This window comes from Acinonyx jubatus, chromosome A2 (assembly GCF_027475565.1).
Source record: "Acinonyx jubatus isolate Ajub_Pintada_27869175 chromosome A2, VMU_Ajub_asm_v1.0, whole genome shotgun sequence".
Lineage (NCBI taxonomy): Eukaryota > Metazoa > Chordata > Mammalia > Carnivora > Felidae > Acinonyx > Acinonyx jubatus.
The window spans coordinates 116,663,041-116,679,038 of NC_069383.1; the positions used below are offsets into that span (position 1 = coordinate 116,663,041).

The window sequence follows — 15,998 nt, forward strand, 5'->3', positions numbered from 1 at the left end:
CTGGGACACAGCATGTTCTAAATAGCAGTTTATTTTAGTATCCTTTTTCAGGGTTAAATACACAAAACAATCATAAATGCAGAATATATCAGTCCCCTTGGCACTTGGCCAGTTGGAACTAACTTAGCACCCTTCACATTAAACCCCAACTGACTGTATATTTGGCTAATACTCAGAATGAACATAAATCTATGGCTAGTTCAACTTAAGACAGTAAAGTAAAGTAAGTAACCAGATAGTTGGAGGAAAAGTGCAGTGAATTTTTGGGGAGTGTAAAAGCTCAAGGAAACAGGAAGTTATAGTACAAATTTGACCATTTCATTTTCCCTGCTTTAAAAAATATTAAGCTCCCCTTAGGCAAATGCAGTGACTCCCAGATGTTTGTTCGTTTTTTGTCTCTTTGTTTTTTAAACTATGCCTCAGCTATGAAAACCTAGAGAACTTCCAGTGTTTTTATTTTATTTACAAACTGTATGTGTCCTATTTCAGTAATAAGCTATTTTCATTAAAAAGTAGACAAAAATAAAAAAAATTAAATCTGAGGAAAAGTAAACATAAATAGGGGTCTAACACTCTCCTCCTATGCCCCAGGGAATCATCTGTGTCCTCCTGACACGTGGAATCTTCTGCCATTTGGGCCCATTGCTATGATACAGACTCTATTTCTAATTCAGACCTCTTGAACACACTCTAGCTGTCCCTTCTCCCTGCCTTGGTTCATGACATTCTGCCCTCTTGGAACTCTCTTTCCACCTCTCCCCTTTGCCCAAAGTCTACCCCCTTTGAAGGTCTGGTACCAGATCTTTCCATTTTGGAAAACTTTGGGGAAACTGAGGCCCAAGAAAGTAGGTTCCAGTGCACGTGATAGAGAACAGGGAGGAAGGAGATGGGCCGAGATTTCCCAACTGATTGTTCATTCATTCAACAGGTACTTATTGCAGACTTGCATGATGTGAGGCACGGATCCTGGCTGTATTCTATTCTAGCAAGTTCTCAAAGGTTGGCAAGCCAGGATTTACTGCCCTTGTAGTAGTTGGAAATTGGGATGATATTTGAGTAAGCCATGAAGTCAGTTGGATTCCATGTCATGGTCTGGTTGGGTGAGCTTGGTTTCTGAAATCAGACTTCTTTTGATTTCAATCTTGCCATAATAGCCAACTTCCATATGGCTTTGGGCAAGACTTTACCTTTCTGAGCCTTAGTTTCTTCATCTATAAATTGGGGCTCTTAGTATCTATGTCATGGGACTGTTGCGAGGTTTAATGAGATGATGTAAGTGGAATGAACAACTTGCCCCTGTTCGCCTGGGGCTTTCTTCATCTTATCCCTGAAGGTCCTACATCCTAGGAACGCAATCAGTCCAGGGCAAACTGGAATGGTTGGTCCCCCTGAAAGTAGGGAAGATGCCTGGAAAGTCCCTATCACGTAGTAGGTTCTTCATGAACGTTTGTTTTCTGTGTCCTCCTTCTCTGTTTAGACTCCTGTTTTCTTATATCCTTGACCCTTTTTGCTTTGTTAATTCTGTGAGGTATTTTGAGGGCTTGCTGTGCACAAGGCTCTGGTCCAGGCACCAGGGATACCGCAGGGAAAAACAAACAAAGCCAACCCCACCTTCTTGGTGGCAGATGACAGTTTCTGACCTGCCTTATTTGCATGGAGCCATGGCACTTTGTAATGAACTCTTAAATAAAAGCTCTGGAATCATTTGTCCTTACATTTTCCCCATTCCTCACCAAACAGAATGTCTCTGAGGAGTGTCACAAATGCCCTTTTCTCAAGATGCCTTTGAGAACTAAAAGAACACAGGAAAAGTGATGAAGGGGTTGGAAGGCATTTCCAGAATTTAACAGGGTTGCCAGACCATGACACAAGTGTCCCCTAAGCCATCTGGGAGACTTGAGAAACCTTTTGGGGACTTTGTATTGCACTCATGGTGCAGAGGGGGCAAGCTGTGGCCTCTGTCAGCATTCCTGCTGCGTCCCTTGAGGAGCCCTCTGTGCTGATGTGATACATCATGGCTAGAATTTTACCAAGGAATGGTCTGGACAATCTCCACCACTTGAGGAAGAGTGTAAACTGGCTGACACAAATCTGGTCTGAGCAAAGAGCAAAGTCTGAATTGGTTTTGGCCACAAAAGTTAGAAGAGGAATTCCCCTTGGACAAATGGTCTTTCCTCTTTGGAGATGGAACTTTGTCAGTAGTTCTCAATGGTCTGTGAGTTGAGGGCCTAAGTATTAATCTAGAGGTGTGTGTGTGTGTGTGGGGGGGTGTGCACATGTGTGTGTGAAGCTGTGTGTGGTTTTTGGGGCCTCTGATAGGCAACACAGGACACTGTCTAAAAACCCAGCATTGCATTCAGTCCTGGCCCCACCAGTGTATAACGTGAGTCTTGAGTAAGATATTTGGTACCTTGTTTCTCCATCTGTAAAATGGGGACAGCTTGTCGGTTCGCTGTGAAGACCAAACTACTTTATTTCATGGCTGGATGACTGACATTTTAACATCTTGTAATTCAAGGGCATCTTCCAAGCAACAATGTGGTATTAGTTTGTTAGGGCTGCTGTAACAAAGTGCAAACAATTGAATGGCTTGAACAACAGAAATGTATCCTGTCATGGTTCTGGAGGCTAGAGAGCTGAGATCAAGGTATTGGTGAGGCCGTACTCCCCCTGGAGGCTGTAGGGAAGGATCTGTTCCCAGAGTCTCTCCTAGCAGTTCCTTGGCTTATAGCAGCCACCCTCCAACCTTCATAATGTGTTCTCCGTGTGTGTGTCTATCTGTCTGTCTCTTCCCATGGCAGTCTTCTTTTTGGGCACCAGTTATGTTGGATCAGAAGCCCATCACACCCCAGTGTGACCTCATATTAATTCCACTGATTACATCTGCAGTCACCCTATTTCCATATCAGGTCACATTCTGAGGTTAGAGTTTCAATACATGAATTTTGGGAACACACAATTCATCTGCAACAAACGTCTAAAATGTTGTCTTTTCAGTTAATGTGTCTTATAAGTGATGGCTCCTTAGAGTCAGTGAAATACAGTGAATCACTAAATATGAGCATTTAGCACAATACCTGCCACATAGTAAACACTCAGCTAATGATAATGGTTATGGTAATTACAGTAGTGAACATGTACTTTGTATTTCAGTTTTATTATCTGTAAGATTGGGACAAGAGTACCTACTTGGCAGAATTCTTGTCCTCCTTGCACGTGCCCAGTGTGTGTTCTTGGATTCAGCAGAAACATCACCTGTGCCCTCTGCATTCTTCTTTCACTGTGTCTCTTCCAGCGTCTGCACGGAGTCCACTGTGCGTGGCTTATTTTTAGCACCCAGTGAACACCTACCTGTTGGATGAATGAACAAGTGAATGAATGGTGAGCTCAGTGATTGTATTTGTTGAGTTTCTTTTGTTTGGAAGTAACAGGAATGTAACTTAAACTAGCTCAAAGAGGGGACTGCGTTGGCTCAAGAAACCACACGACAGCAGGGGTGGGGATGGGGCTGGCTTCAGCGACAACTGGGACCGAGCACTCACACACTTGCTGGCGGGGTTCATCTGTACCTCTCTCTGAGTGAGAGCTTCATCTTCTCTTTCCAAGTGGAGGCCCCTGCTGCACAGTGGGGAAATAGCTGCCAGCAGACCCCTGCTCTCATCCTGAGGACTCCCTAGTCAGAGCTGAAGGCTTGTCCTCTCTAGGTTTTGCTGGAAAAACCTCAAGAGAGGACTCTGGTTGGTCTGGAGGGACTAGATGCAAGGCCCTCCCCCCCACCCCAAACCCCATGAACTTGGAGGTCAAGGTCACTTCCACTGATGATGGCCCCGGGGAGGTGGGTACTACTGAGCAGCATCCTGACCACAGCACCGACGACTGGGCAAACTACCCATGGATGTGAGAACTTCAGGAGATGTCACAAGGCAACAGTGGTGGCCATTACATGTTTCTTTCCTTATTCAGCAACTGTTTCTTAAGTGGCTCTCCCTTCCCAGGCTATCAACTGGGCCCATCACGCATGTTATTTTTTGTCATTCCTTACAGTCCTGTTGGGTGGGTGGAATAGCCACACCATTGGGGGAACCCAGGTATAGAGAGCTGAAGTCCCTTGTCCCAGTGCCCCTGAGAGCCAGTGGCTGAGCTAGGGTCTGATTCAGAGTGTGAATCATGATTTCATTACCCCTTAGTCATGACCTTGGGAAAGATATTTGACTTGTTGGTGCCTCCGTTCCCTTAAGTTTTCCTCAGCACTAACATGGGGATTTTCATAGTACTTAGGTTCATAGGTTGGAAAAATTGATTGAGACAGTATGTGGGCATGGCTGTCCCGAAATGTGGCTCAGAATAAGTGCTTAATATATAGCATATCCCCTATTATTGTGGTCGTTTTTAATAGTAATATTTTACTATTGTCTCCAAATCCTTGTGCGTTTCTCAATGCCTCAAAGTGTTTTATGTAAGCGGCCTAGAAGGGATATTGTTTGAGACCCGTGGAGGAAGCTTACTAGAGAAGGGCATTCCAGGAAGGCTTCCTGGGGGAGGAGAGAAGCCAGCTGCTGTTTATTGAAACATTGGAAGGAGGTAGCTAGTCTCTGCTCTGCTAAGATTCTGGGTGCTCAGTGGCCTAGACAGGAAGGGGCCCTGGTTGGTCTAACACTTTGTTGTGCTCCCAAGGAGGCTGGTGCCCAGATATCTTAGGCCCTAAGATTCAGGGCTCCCTTGTGCTACTGCTGGGGGCCCCATCTCCCTCCCTACTCCAGGCCTTGGTAGGGACAGGAGTGTGCTATTTTCACCTCATTAAGCTCCTCTGTTAGCACCCCTACCTGTAGTTATTTAGTCATGGCCTGATTTTTGCCTCCTGCAGCCAGCACTGCCTGGGAAACAGAAAGCTGGAGGCAGCGGCTGTGACCATGGGTGCAAATGCTGGTCAGCGCACGTGATGCGTACTCCCTTGCTGGACAGGCATTCAGTCCAGTCCGTAGCCACATCAACACCCTTCTCATCCTGCTCCTGTCCCTGGTCCTCTCCCACTCCAAGCCAAGGCTCATCGTCCACATCTCTCTTCCTCCTTCTACCCTCCTTCTTTCTTTTCTCTTCCCCTCCCCTCGACCCCTTCTCTCTCTCTTCTTTCTTCATATTTATTCCCTTCTTCTTCTCTCTCCCCCTTCCCTTGCTTTCTCCCTCCCATCCCCTACTGAGGCAAACAGCCCATTTGGCCATTCAGTTGTCCTGCTCTTTTTGGTGACCATCTGGAGCATCCAATTATTAGAGTCAAGTGGAGGCTCTAGGTCTCCCTCTCACTGCCTCACTTCCGGGTGTTTTATTATGCCCTCTCTAAACTCTGCCACACTTGTTACTAAGCAAGAGGCCACCAAAGCATCCCTCCATGTCCTGCCAGCTCCGTGCTGGCTGCTGTGCTTTTAGGTGCTTCGACAAGCCCCTTGTATGAAAGGATCTTTGGGACAGCAGCTAAACTTTCTAAGCAGATCCGCCAACAGACAAGAAAGACCAGATGACAAAGGCAGGAGACAGGACCAATGGGATTCCAGCCTCCCACGTACCCTGTGCTCCACCCACTTAATCACTGAAGAAGTTTTTCTAATGTCTTATCTGCCAATTAATGATCCTTTAGAGCAGATTTATATAGAAGTGTTTAAAGTGCTTGAGCTGACAGCTTCTAGAGTTTGGACCTCTGCTTAGAGTCCATCAGATGCTAACCACCCCACCCTGGGGTGTGGATTCCTGATTAGGTAATTTTAAAAGTTAAAGAACTGCCCCTGAGGTAGACAAAATACAACTTGCATACTTATGTGTCTATATGTCTACACAGTTACCTCTGTGTTACTTTATAACTAGTACTTTATAATAGCCTCCTCGTCCTCATTCTTGTTTATGTAGCTGGTAGGGCTTTGTAATCACAAACTCAGGTTTGACAAAATAACACATTTCCCCCCTTCCCTTCTCTTCCCTTCCCTCTATTCATTAAGCTGTGGACCTTATTCAGATGTTGCCAATTTTTACACCAAAGCCTTCTTGTATTCTAGGATTCAATCCAGATTACCATACTGCATTTATCCATGGTATCTCCTTAATCTCTTCTGATCTGAGTTTCTCAGCCTTTCCTTGTTTTTCATGACTTTGACAGTTTTGAAGAGCCCTGGTCAGATATTTTGTAGGCTTTCCCTCAATTTGGGTTTGTTTGACACTTCTCATGATTAAGTCACAAGAGGGGCCGCTAGTGACATTAACCCTGAGCATTTGATGAGGGTAATGTTGCCGGGTCGCTATTTTTTTCCTTTCCATACTCTGTTCTTTGGGTGCCTGTTTAGTGAGTGGAAACCCCACTTACCAGAGGGAGTTGGTTAAGGTCCACCTCCTGGAGGGAGAATTATCTACTTCTATTATTTGGAATCATTCTGTAAAGGAAGACTCACCCCTTCCTCCCATTTACTTATTTATTCAATTGTCTATATCAATATGGATTCCTGTAACCCATATATTTATTTTATACTTTGAGTTGCAATCCAATACCATGCTATTTAATTTTTTGTTTAAATGGCTTCAGATTTGGCCACTGAGAACTCTTTTTATAGGTTGGCTCCTGTATTAATTTCTTATGGCTGTTGTAACAAATTACCATAGCCTTGATGGCTTAAAATGACACAAAGTTATTATCTTATAGTTCTGGAGGTCAGAGTCCAAAATGGGCCTCACTGGGCAAAAATCAAGAAGTTGCCTGCGTGTAGTCCTGTCTGGAAGCTGTGGGAAAGAATTCCTAGTCTTGTCTTTTGCAGCATCTACAGACTGTTCACATCCAGTGGCTCATGGCCTCCGCCCATCTTCAAAGCCAGCAATCCCAAAGGGACATTTATTTTCTCACAGTTTTGGAAGCTGGAAATCAGATCAAGGTGCTAGCTGATTTGGTCCCTGGTAAGAGTGTTCTTCTTGGCTTGCAGATGGCCACCTTCTCGCTGTGTCCTCACAAGGCAGGGAAAGAGAGAGAATGTGAACTCCCTCCGGGTGTCTTTTCTTATGGGCCCTGATCCTATCACATTGATGCCCTACCTAATTTGACCTTCATTGCCTAATTTAACCTTAATTCCTCCTTATAGGCTCTTTTTCCAAGTATAGTCACATTGAGGGTTAAGGCTTCAGCATATGAATTCTGAGGGGGCACAACCAAGCCCATTATCCCCTCTATCTCAAGATCTTTAACTTAATCACACCTGCAAAGTCCCTTTTGCCGTGTAATGTAACATACTCACAGGTTCTGGGGATTACAGTGTGGATGTCTTTGTGGGGGTCCTTTTTTGCCTACCACAGCACCTCTGTCCTTTTGGCTTGCCCCATCAAGCTTCTTTTTTATTTAGTTAATCTAAATTACCCTCCAAACTTCTGCTGCACAGGGTACAGGTATGTTACATCTCACGATTATTGTAGCTCCTACCCTGGGGTCTTTCTAAAGTCCTGAGTGGAGGGAGGCTCTTGGGTAGCTCCAAAGCATTGGTCCATGCTGGTTACTCTGCAGTGGCCCCATGTCCCAACTTACCCGGTCCACTGGAGTCTGGGGACTCTGTTGTCAAGCTTGGGGCTGGGTCCAGAGGTTGGGTCCTACCGGTCCCCTCTGGGGTGTTGTAACTCTTGGGAGCATCTGAGAACTTCTCTTTCATCTTTCTCACTACTCTCCAGACAAAGCCTGCTCCTCCCTTTCTCCTTGGGGTCATCTATAGCGTAATCATGACCATTAGTAAAGTTTTTGCCAAGTAAGGGAAAAGCTACTGACTTCAAGCAGCTTCTGCTTTCTTCCCAAAATTCTCCAAGTCAAGGAAATACATGTGGGAATTGCGTGGATGGGAGAAAAAGTGATGGAAGGAAGAAACCATACCATCTCAGTAAATTGTCCTGTCACATTAAGTCAGGGAAAACTTTTGGAAAATAAGCTTAAAAAGGGAAAAATCCACTTGAGGGTGGGGGTTTTCCTAGCTTGGCTCAGCATTGTCAGCTGCTTAGGCCAATTCTCAGTTATAAAGGTTGACACTGGGTGGGGTTGTTCTAACAATTGTACCTGGGATTTGTTTTCACCAGGGCATGATTGTCAAGAAGGAAGTTTACACTCACAGATGTCTAGAAACAGGAGGCTCAGTGAGCTATGCAGGGTCACGTGGGAGGACACTCAGGTCTGTCAGGAAGCAGGAGAGGGGAGAAGGTCCAGAGATTTTACTGAGGTTTTCAGTGGAAGAAATAGGCAGGATAGGAGCTCTGAGTAAATTGTGGGCTGGATAATAGTTTAAATCATTTCTGTGGGCTCTGGGTTTAAGGGTGGTCTCAGTTATGGAGTACTTGGCCCTGGCTGATTTGGAGCAGGGGGAATGCTGATTTGAGGTGTGAGAATTTGATAAAGGAGATGGTTGGAATATGGGCTTGGGATTAGTTGGCAGTGCGTATTTGAGGCACTTACACTTGTGGAGAGGTGTTTGCTATGCCCAGGAATCAGCTAGCCCTGGGAGACGTTATCCTCACTGGGATAAAGGCTTCAAGTGCCAGAGCATCAGGAATGCAGAACATAACAGGGGCGCATGGGTAACTCAGTGGGTTAAGCTCCAACTCTTGATTTCAGCTCAGGTCATGATCTCACGGTTTGTGGGTTTGAACCCTGCATTGGGCTCTGCGCTGACAGCAAGGAGCCTGCTGGGATTCTCTCTCCCTCCCTTTCCGCCTCTCCCCTGCACACACTCTGTCTCAAAAATAAAAAAATAAAAATTAAAAAAAAAAGAATACAGAAAATAAGAAAATCAAGTTTTAGAAGTCTACCGCACAAGGGGTCTGCTGACTACCACCGTCATGAGGAAGGAAAGTGGGCTTTCTCATAAATGAGGTAGTGACTTTTTCTCAGGAAGGTATTTGAGTACCCTCTTGTTTGGATGTTGAATACTTGGAAAGCTTTTGTGTTTGGAAAGAATAAGCTGTTTATCTTAGTAGTGCTAAGTGCTAAGTCATCTTTTATTTAATTTTTAACTTTTAAATTTTGTTTAGTCATCTCTGCACCCAACATGGGGCTTGAACTTAGAACACCAAGATCAGGAGTCCCATGCTCTTACGACTGAGCCGACCAGGTGCCCCGCTAAGTCCCCTTTGACATGAGATGCGGATGGCAGACCCACTAACATGCTGACAGTTCTGAGATCTCAGGCCTCTGACGATGCTGTTCTGCTCCCTAAGGCCCCAGACTCCATTGTTCTCCAGGGTGTAGAGGGTGGGTGGGGTGGCCAACCCCCACAGGCTGTCTCAGAAGACACTTAGGTCTGGCTGTGAATGGCACAACAGTGAGTGGGTGAGCCCTGTCTTCCTTACGCGTGCTCCCCTGTGGGTCACATTGCCTTGAACATAAAGGCAATGGGTTGATTGCTAAGGGAGAAGCAGACGCAGACTCTGAACTGAGGATTCGAGTTCAAGTTTTTATCTGGGACATAGGAAGGAAGTGGAGAGGCGGTGGGGAGGTGATGCAGGGAAGGGAAGGCCACCAGCCGATTGTGCCATTTTCTTTCTAGTGATATATAATGGACACATAACATTATATTAATTGGCAGGTGTACCACATAACAATTTAATACTTGTGTATGTTGCAAAATGATCTCCAGAAGAGGTTTGGTTCAAGTCTGTCATGATACATAGTTGCAAAATTATTTTTCTCATAGGAGAACGTAAGATCTGCTCTCATAACACCTTTCAAATAAGCAACACAGCATTACAGACTATGGTCACCATGCCGTACGTTACATCCCCATGAATTTTTATTTTCTAACTGGAAGTGTGTACCTTTTGACTCCCTTTACCCATTTCTCCCACCCCCCACTCCTCACCTCTGGCAACTACCACTCTGTTCTTGTTTCTACGAACTTAGTTGTTTTTTGTTTTGTTTTGTTTTAGAATCCACATATAAGTGAGATCATAGGGTATTTGTCTTTCTCTGACTTATTTCACTTATCCCAGTGCCTTCAAGATCCATTCATGTTGTCACATGTGCCAAGATTTCATATATACTTTTTCATGACTGAATAATATTTGTGTGTGTGTGTGTGTGTGTGTGTGTGTGTGTGTGTACCACATTTTCTTTACCATTCACCCATCAGTGGACACTTAGGTTGCTTCCACATCTCGGCTATTGTAAATAACGTGCAATGAACTTATCTTTTTGAGTTTGTATCTTCATTTTCTTTGAATAAATACCTAGAAGTGAGATTGCAGGATCATATGGTGGTTGTTATTTTTCATATTTTGAGGAACCTCCATACTGTTTTCCACAGTGGCTGCACTAATTTACTTTCCCACCATCAGTGTATGGGCTGTTCTCTTTTCTCCCCATCCTTGCCAACACTATTATTTCTTGGTTTTTGGTTTTGTTTTGTTTTGTTTTGTTTTGTTTTGATAATAGCCATTCTAACAAGTGTGAGGTGATATCTCATGGTGGTTTTGATTTGCATCTCCCTGATGATTAGTGATATTGAGCATCTTGTCATGTGCCTGTTGGAGACTTTTGCCACTTTTGCCTCCAATGCCCCCTTCCTACACTAAGAAAACACACAGAAGCAGGTGCCTGGGTGGCTCAGTTGGTTAAGCGTCCAACTTCAGCTAAGGTCATGATCTCATAGTTTGTGAGTTCAAGCCCCATGTCCAGTTCTGTGCTGACACCTCAGAGCCTGGAGCTGCTTCAGATTTTCTCTCTGTCTCTCTGCCCCTCCCCCACTCATGTTTTCTCTCTGTCTCTCTTGCTCTCAAAAATAAATAAACATTAAAAAAAACCCCAAAGCACACAGGGGTGCCCGGGTGGCTCAGCTGGTTGAGCATCCAACTCTTGGTTTTGGCTTAGGTCATGATCTTGTGTTTTGTGAGTTTGAGCCCCGCATCCGGCTCTGTGCTGATGGTGGGGAGCCTGCTTGGGATTCTCTCTCTCTGCTCCTCCCCTGCTTGTGTTCTCTCTCTCTCTCTCTCTCTCTCTCGCTGAATAAATAAATAAACTTTAAACACACACACACACAGACACACACCAGCTATGTGGGTATAAAGACAAATGTATGTATATGTATATATATACTATATATACACATATATAGTACTAAAACATTTCCAACCACCTAAAAGATCATTTTTTTTCTTTTAAAAGGAATTAAAACATGTTCCAGGTCCTCTAAAAGTATTGCCCTGGGTCCTAGGCACTGCCTCTTGTGTCTTAAGAGAAGTTATCTCTGGAGAAATATATGCTGGGGGAAAGGTGACCACTCTGTCTTGTCCTAACAGTCTGATTTCCTGGTGGGACAGTCTCATGCCTGCCTCAAACATGGGGGCGGAAAACCTCCCAGGGTCTCTGGGGGGAACCGTGAAAAGATGCCCCTTTCTCACAGTGAAACCTCTGACAGAGTTAAGCTGCCTTTATGGAGTGATTGTTTTGCTAGATGCTGAGGAATTACAAACCTTCAAAGACCTTGTTTGCAGACGGGGTACCGCTTCTCCTGGAGGCATCTTTGAAATGCAAACTTGTTCTCTCAGCAGACTCAGTGCGTCTCAGCCTTTAAGATAAATGCTTCAAACTGGCAGCAAACCCACTTGAGTTTGGTGCCTGCTTTTCCGACAGATTAATTATATCGATTGCTGGCTGTTCATTTGCCTTCGTGGCCATCTCTCCCTTGTTGGTTTCACATTTACTTTCTCCAGCCATCACAGCCCTGGGGCTGCCTTGAAAGAAACAAACACTGATTCAGTACGCTGGCGTGAGGGGTGACCATGAGCCTCTGTGCCTTCATCCGGAGCTTCCTGGCAACAGGTTTGTGGGGCAAAGCTGGAATTTGAAACCCCTATTTGTTCCTGATGGGTTTTGGGGGTTCCTTGGGGGCCAGGAGCCCTGATGTGCCATTAGAATGAGCACATATCCCAACTGTCAGGGCAGGGAAGGGCAAGTGACAAGATGAATCCACACCTGCTCTAGTAGAATATGCTTGAGGCACCCCGGGCGCGTGGGTCTGAATCTTAATTTGGGACTCTTTTTTTTTTTTTTTTAAGAATACTTTTTTTTTTAAGTTTATTTATTTATTTTGAGAGAGAGAGAAATAGAGAGAGAGAGCAAGAGAGAGCCAGGGAGGGGCAGAGAGAGAGGGAGAGAGAATCCCAAGCAGGCTCTGAGCTGTCAGCACAGAGCTGGATGAGGGGCTTGTACTCACGAATCGTGAGATCATGACCTGAGCTGAAGTCAGATGCTTAACCGACTGAGCCACCCAGGCACCCCTCCATTTGGGACTCTTATGAATGAGCAGTGTGGCTTTGATTTTGGGGGAGTCCTTTGCTTCTCTCAGCGTTCTCATCTGCAAAATGATAATAATAATGGGGGCTAGTATTTATTGAACTCTTAGGGTGTGCCAAGCACTGCTTCGAATGTTTTGCAAGTATTACCCTTGTAATCCTCATTACAGCAGAAGCTGAGCTTTAGAGAGGTGAAGTAACTGAGCCAAGATTAAAAATGGATGGGACCTACCCCAAGGTTCAAGGCTAAACCTGACTCTGTGGTTGTGCAGTCTCAGAGTGGCCAGCAGGGGTCACTGAAACTGGATGTTTTGAGATGGTTGATTTCACCATGTGTCCGGGTAGCATTCACATTTTCCCAAGTGTAGTGGAAAGTTCTAGTCACAAGGTAGTGTAGTGGCTATGCACACAGGCACTGTAGCCAGCCAGCCTGTCTGCATTTACATCTTGTTCTACCACTGTGTAGCTGTGTGACCTTGGACAAGTAACTCCATCTCTCTGGGCTTTGCTTTCCTCATTTGCAAAATGTGACTAATTATACTAGTACTTATCTCGTGATGTTATTACAAGGATGACAAGAATTAGTGCTTATAAATCACTTAAAGCATGTAAAAGCACAATATAAATGTTAAAGTATTTAATTATCCTTCATAAATACACATGCAATTTCAGGAACTTAATCTAGGGGATGCCAGCGTCTTGTGTTAGCTTAGTCAGGTGGGATTTTGTGGCTACATAATCTTGAGTGCAGAGGCTGTGATTTTAATACCAGATGGAATAATTAGGTGTTGTAGGCCTGGGAAGAGAGGGATTCTATATCCTGTGACCCATTGTACTTCATTTTATTGAGCAATTAACATGAACAAATTCACAATTAAGAGTGAAAATTAAAACGTAGGGTGTGCACTTTGTTAATGAGTATTTTCTCATTTTGAAAAATAATGTCGTGCCTTAATTTAGTTCTTGTGAAAAGCTTCTCCCGCCTTGGCAGAGGGCCCTTGACGTGCTTGTCACTGTGGGTCCTTCAGCATGAGGGCCCGCTACTTGGGGGAGGGGCTCAAGGAGCTGATTGGTCCAGGCCTGGAAGGGAGCACAGCTCATACTCAATCCTAGAAAACAAAAATCAGAGCTGGAGCTAAAGGAAAATCACACTGGTGACCCTGAGAGAATCGAATGAAATGCTGTTAGAAGACTATAAGCAAAGGAGAGCTTAGACATGCCTTCAAGGGCTTTGAAAACTGCCCCAGGCCAGAAAGATGCTTCAGGCAAGATAGAAAATTCGCATCAGCTTCAGACTTTTCCAGAAATGCTTATTTCCAACTTAGTGCATCTTTTTTCCCTTTTCTTGGGTATACACCTTCCCAGGTGACTTCTGGCCTGGCTCAGGGTGCCTCCCAGTGACGCCTGGAATGGGTCTCTGGCTGCTCTTTCCAGAGCTGGCCCCGCGGATCTCAGCACCTGCCATCCTGTTCCATGGCTGGCCTGGATTTTGCCAGGCTTGCAATAGATTGAATGTGATGCTTGGGTTTTATTTGGCAACCAAGCAAGACTTGTTTTTATAATGGAAAGGGGAAAAAAAAGGGCAAGAGGGAGTCACAGAAGCATGGCTCACAGAGAAGGGCTTGCCCATGAGTGAAAAAGAGGGTCATGGAATGTATTACTTGGTGGGAGTTGAAATTATTAAAGAAGATCATCAAGGTGCTGATGATGAACATGTTCTAAGTGCTATTCTAGGCCCTCCCATGATGAATCCTTCCAACAATTTATCATCTCTGTTTTCTAGATAAGGGAACTGAAGTACAAGGGGCCACAGGCCAATCTTGACCTCTGTGTACCTAAGATGCATCTATATGTACTGGACATCAGGACGTGAGGTTGATAATGTTCTCAGAAGGGGTGGGGATGAGATGCCAAAGGGAGGGGATTGAGAGAGCAATGGATATTAATAATGACATAATATTAATAATTACATTACATATTAATTATTAATAATTGATAACAGTAGCTACCATTTATTGGGAAATTCTGAGCTAACAAGGACAATAATGCCAAACTTGGTCTGGACATCATCTCTTTTGACCGTCACTACAACCCTTTGGAGGGTTGGTGGCGATGATCCCCAAATCAGACTTTTCTATCTGGTTATGGGGGTGAAGTTTAAATCCTGGACTGGCAAATTAGCATTGTACCAGTTACTGAGCACCTAGTACAACCAGGCCTCAGAACACATGTGCTGAGGAGCTCAGTTCTTTAGGAAGATGGGTCCAGAAGCCAAAGAGTAAAGGTCACGACCGGGGAGGACTCTTGTTTTCTGTGGGGAGAGTGCAGAGGATAGAGAGCTCTGTCTGCTGATATCAGCACTGAGATGCCACTTCTACTTAGATCCTGTAAACTATTGACAATGTGGTAATATTTATCACAAATCCATATGTGCCACGTTCTTTTTTTTTTTAAGCTTATTTATTTATTATTATTAGAGAGAGAGAGAGAGTGTGTGTGTGTGCACCTGTGCTAGCAGGGGAGGGGAAGAGAGAGAGAGGGAGGGAGAGAGAATCCCAAGCAGGCTCTGAGCTGTCAGTGCAGAGCCCGACATAGGGATCAATCTAATCCCAGGAATGTGAGATCATGACCTGAGCCATAATCAAGAATTGGACATGCGGTGCCTGGGTGACTCAGTCAGTTAGACTCTTGATTTTGGCTCAGGTCATGATCTCATGGCTTGTGGGATGGAAACCCACATCGGGCTCTGTGCTGACGGTCCAGAATCTGCTTGGGACTCTCCTCTCTCTCCTTCTCTCTCTTCCCCTCCCCACCACCCTCAAAAATAAATAAATAAACTTAAAAAAAAAAAAGAAGAGTTTGACACTTAACTGAACCATCCAGGCAACCTGCCAAGTTCTTTATATACATGATCTAACTTAGTTCTTACTATGGTCCTGCAAGGTGGATACAATCTTGACTGAACAGAAGAGGAAACTGAGGCACAGAGAGGAGGCAGATGCAGACAAGTGGCAGAGCTAAGGTTTGAACTTACTCATCCCATGTCTTCTATGGGACACCTCAGTTGCCTCCCAAGCATCCCTGTCCCCATGCTGGCCTGAGAAGCCTGGCCACTGAAGCAGGACTGTTGGACGTATGGGCCGTGGCTTTCTCTTACTGTGCTGACAAGATGTGGCACAGCCGTGGTCCTGGTAGAGGACACCTAGATGCCTTAGGGCCTCCCCACAGCCCTCAGCCAGTGCTCTGGCCTGGGGGTTGTTAGGTGAGCACACGCTCTGTGGGGGGGTGAAGTTCACTCTCGGGCCAATATCCTAACAAGAAGTGGGGCCAGAAGCAATCCATTCTCTGTTTCTAAATCAAATAAATCTTGCTTGACCCTTTCCTCTCTTGTCAGCAAGGGCAAGACATTCAGCCTGGTTCATGTTTGGGGGCAACCCTCCCTCCACCCTGGGTTGTGTGAGAAGCCCATGGGATTCTCAAGGTCCAGAATGGGGAGGCCTGCCTGGGGGACTGCTTCTGGCTGTTGTGGTCCCATTGTGCCTCTGGGGGGGTTGGTTCCTCCTGGGCCTTTTTGTGAGAGTTTGGGTGCCGCAGAGCTTAGGGTTGAGCCCCCTGTTTCCACTTATATCTTCTTGGGTGGTCCGCCACTCCAGGGCTGCTGGAAGGGAAAGGGGTCAGGTGCTACCTTCTCTCCCCTCCTCCTCATG

The 15,998-nt window shown here is 45.2% G+C and overlaps 1 long non-coding RNA gene across 1 annotated transcript in view; it reads left to right on the forward strand.

The window, feature by feature from the left end:
* Positions 1–15,998, forward strand: part of LOC113594637 (uncharacterized) — a 337,503-nt gene that overhangs the window by 50,546 nt on the left and 270,959 nt on the right. Inside the window, exon 2 of the long non-coding RNA XR_008297018.1 lies at positions 14,075–14,165. This is a non-coding gene — a long non-coding RNA (uncharacterized LOC113594637). The remainder of the gene's footprint in view (positions 1–14,074; positions 14,166–15,998) is intronic.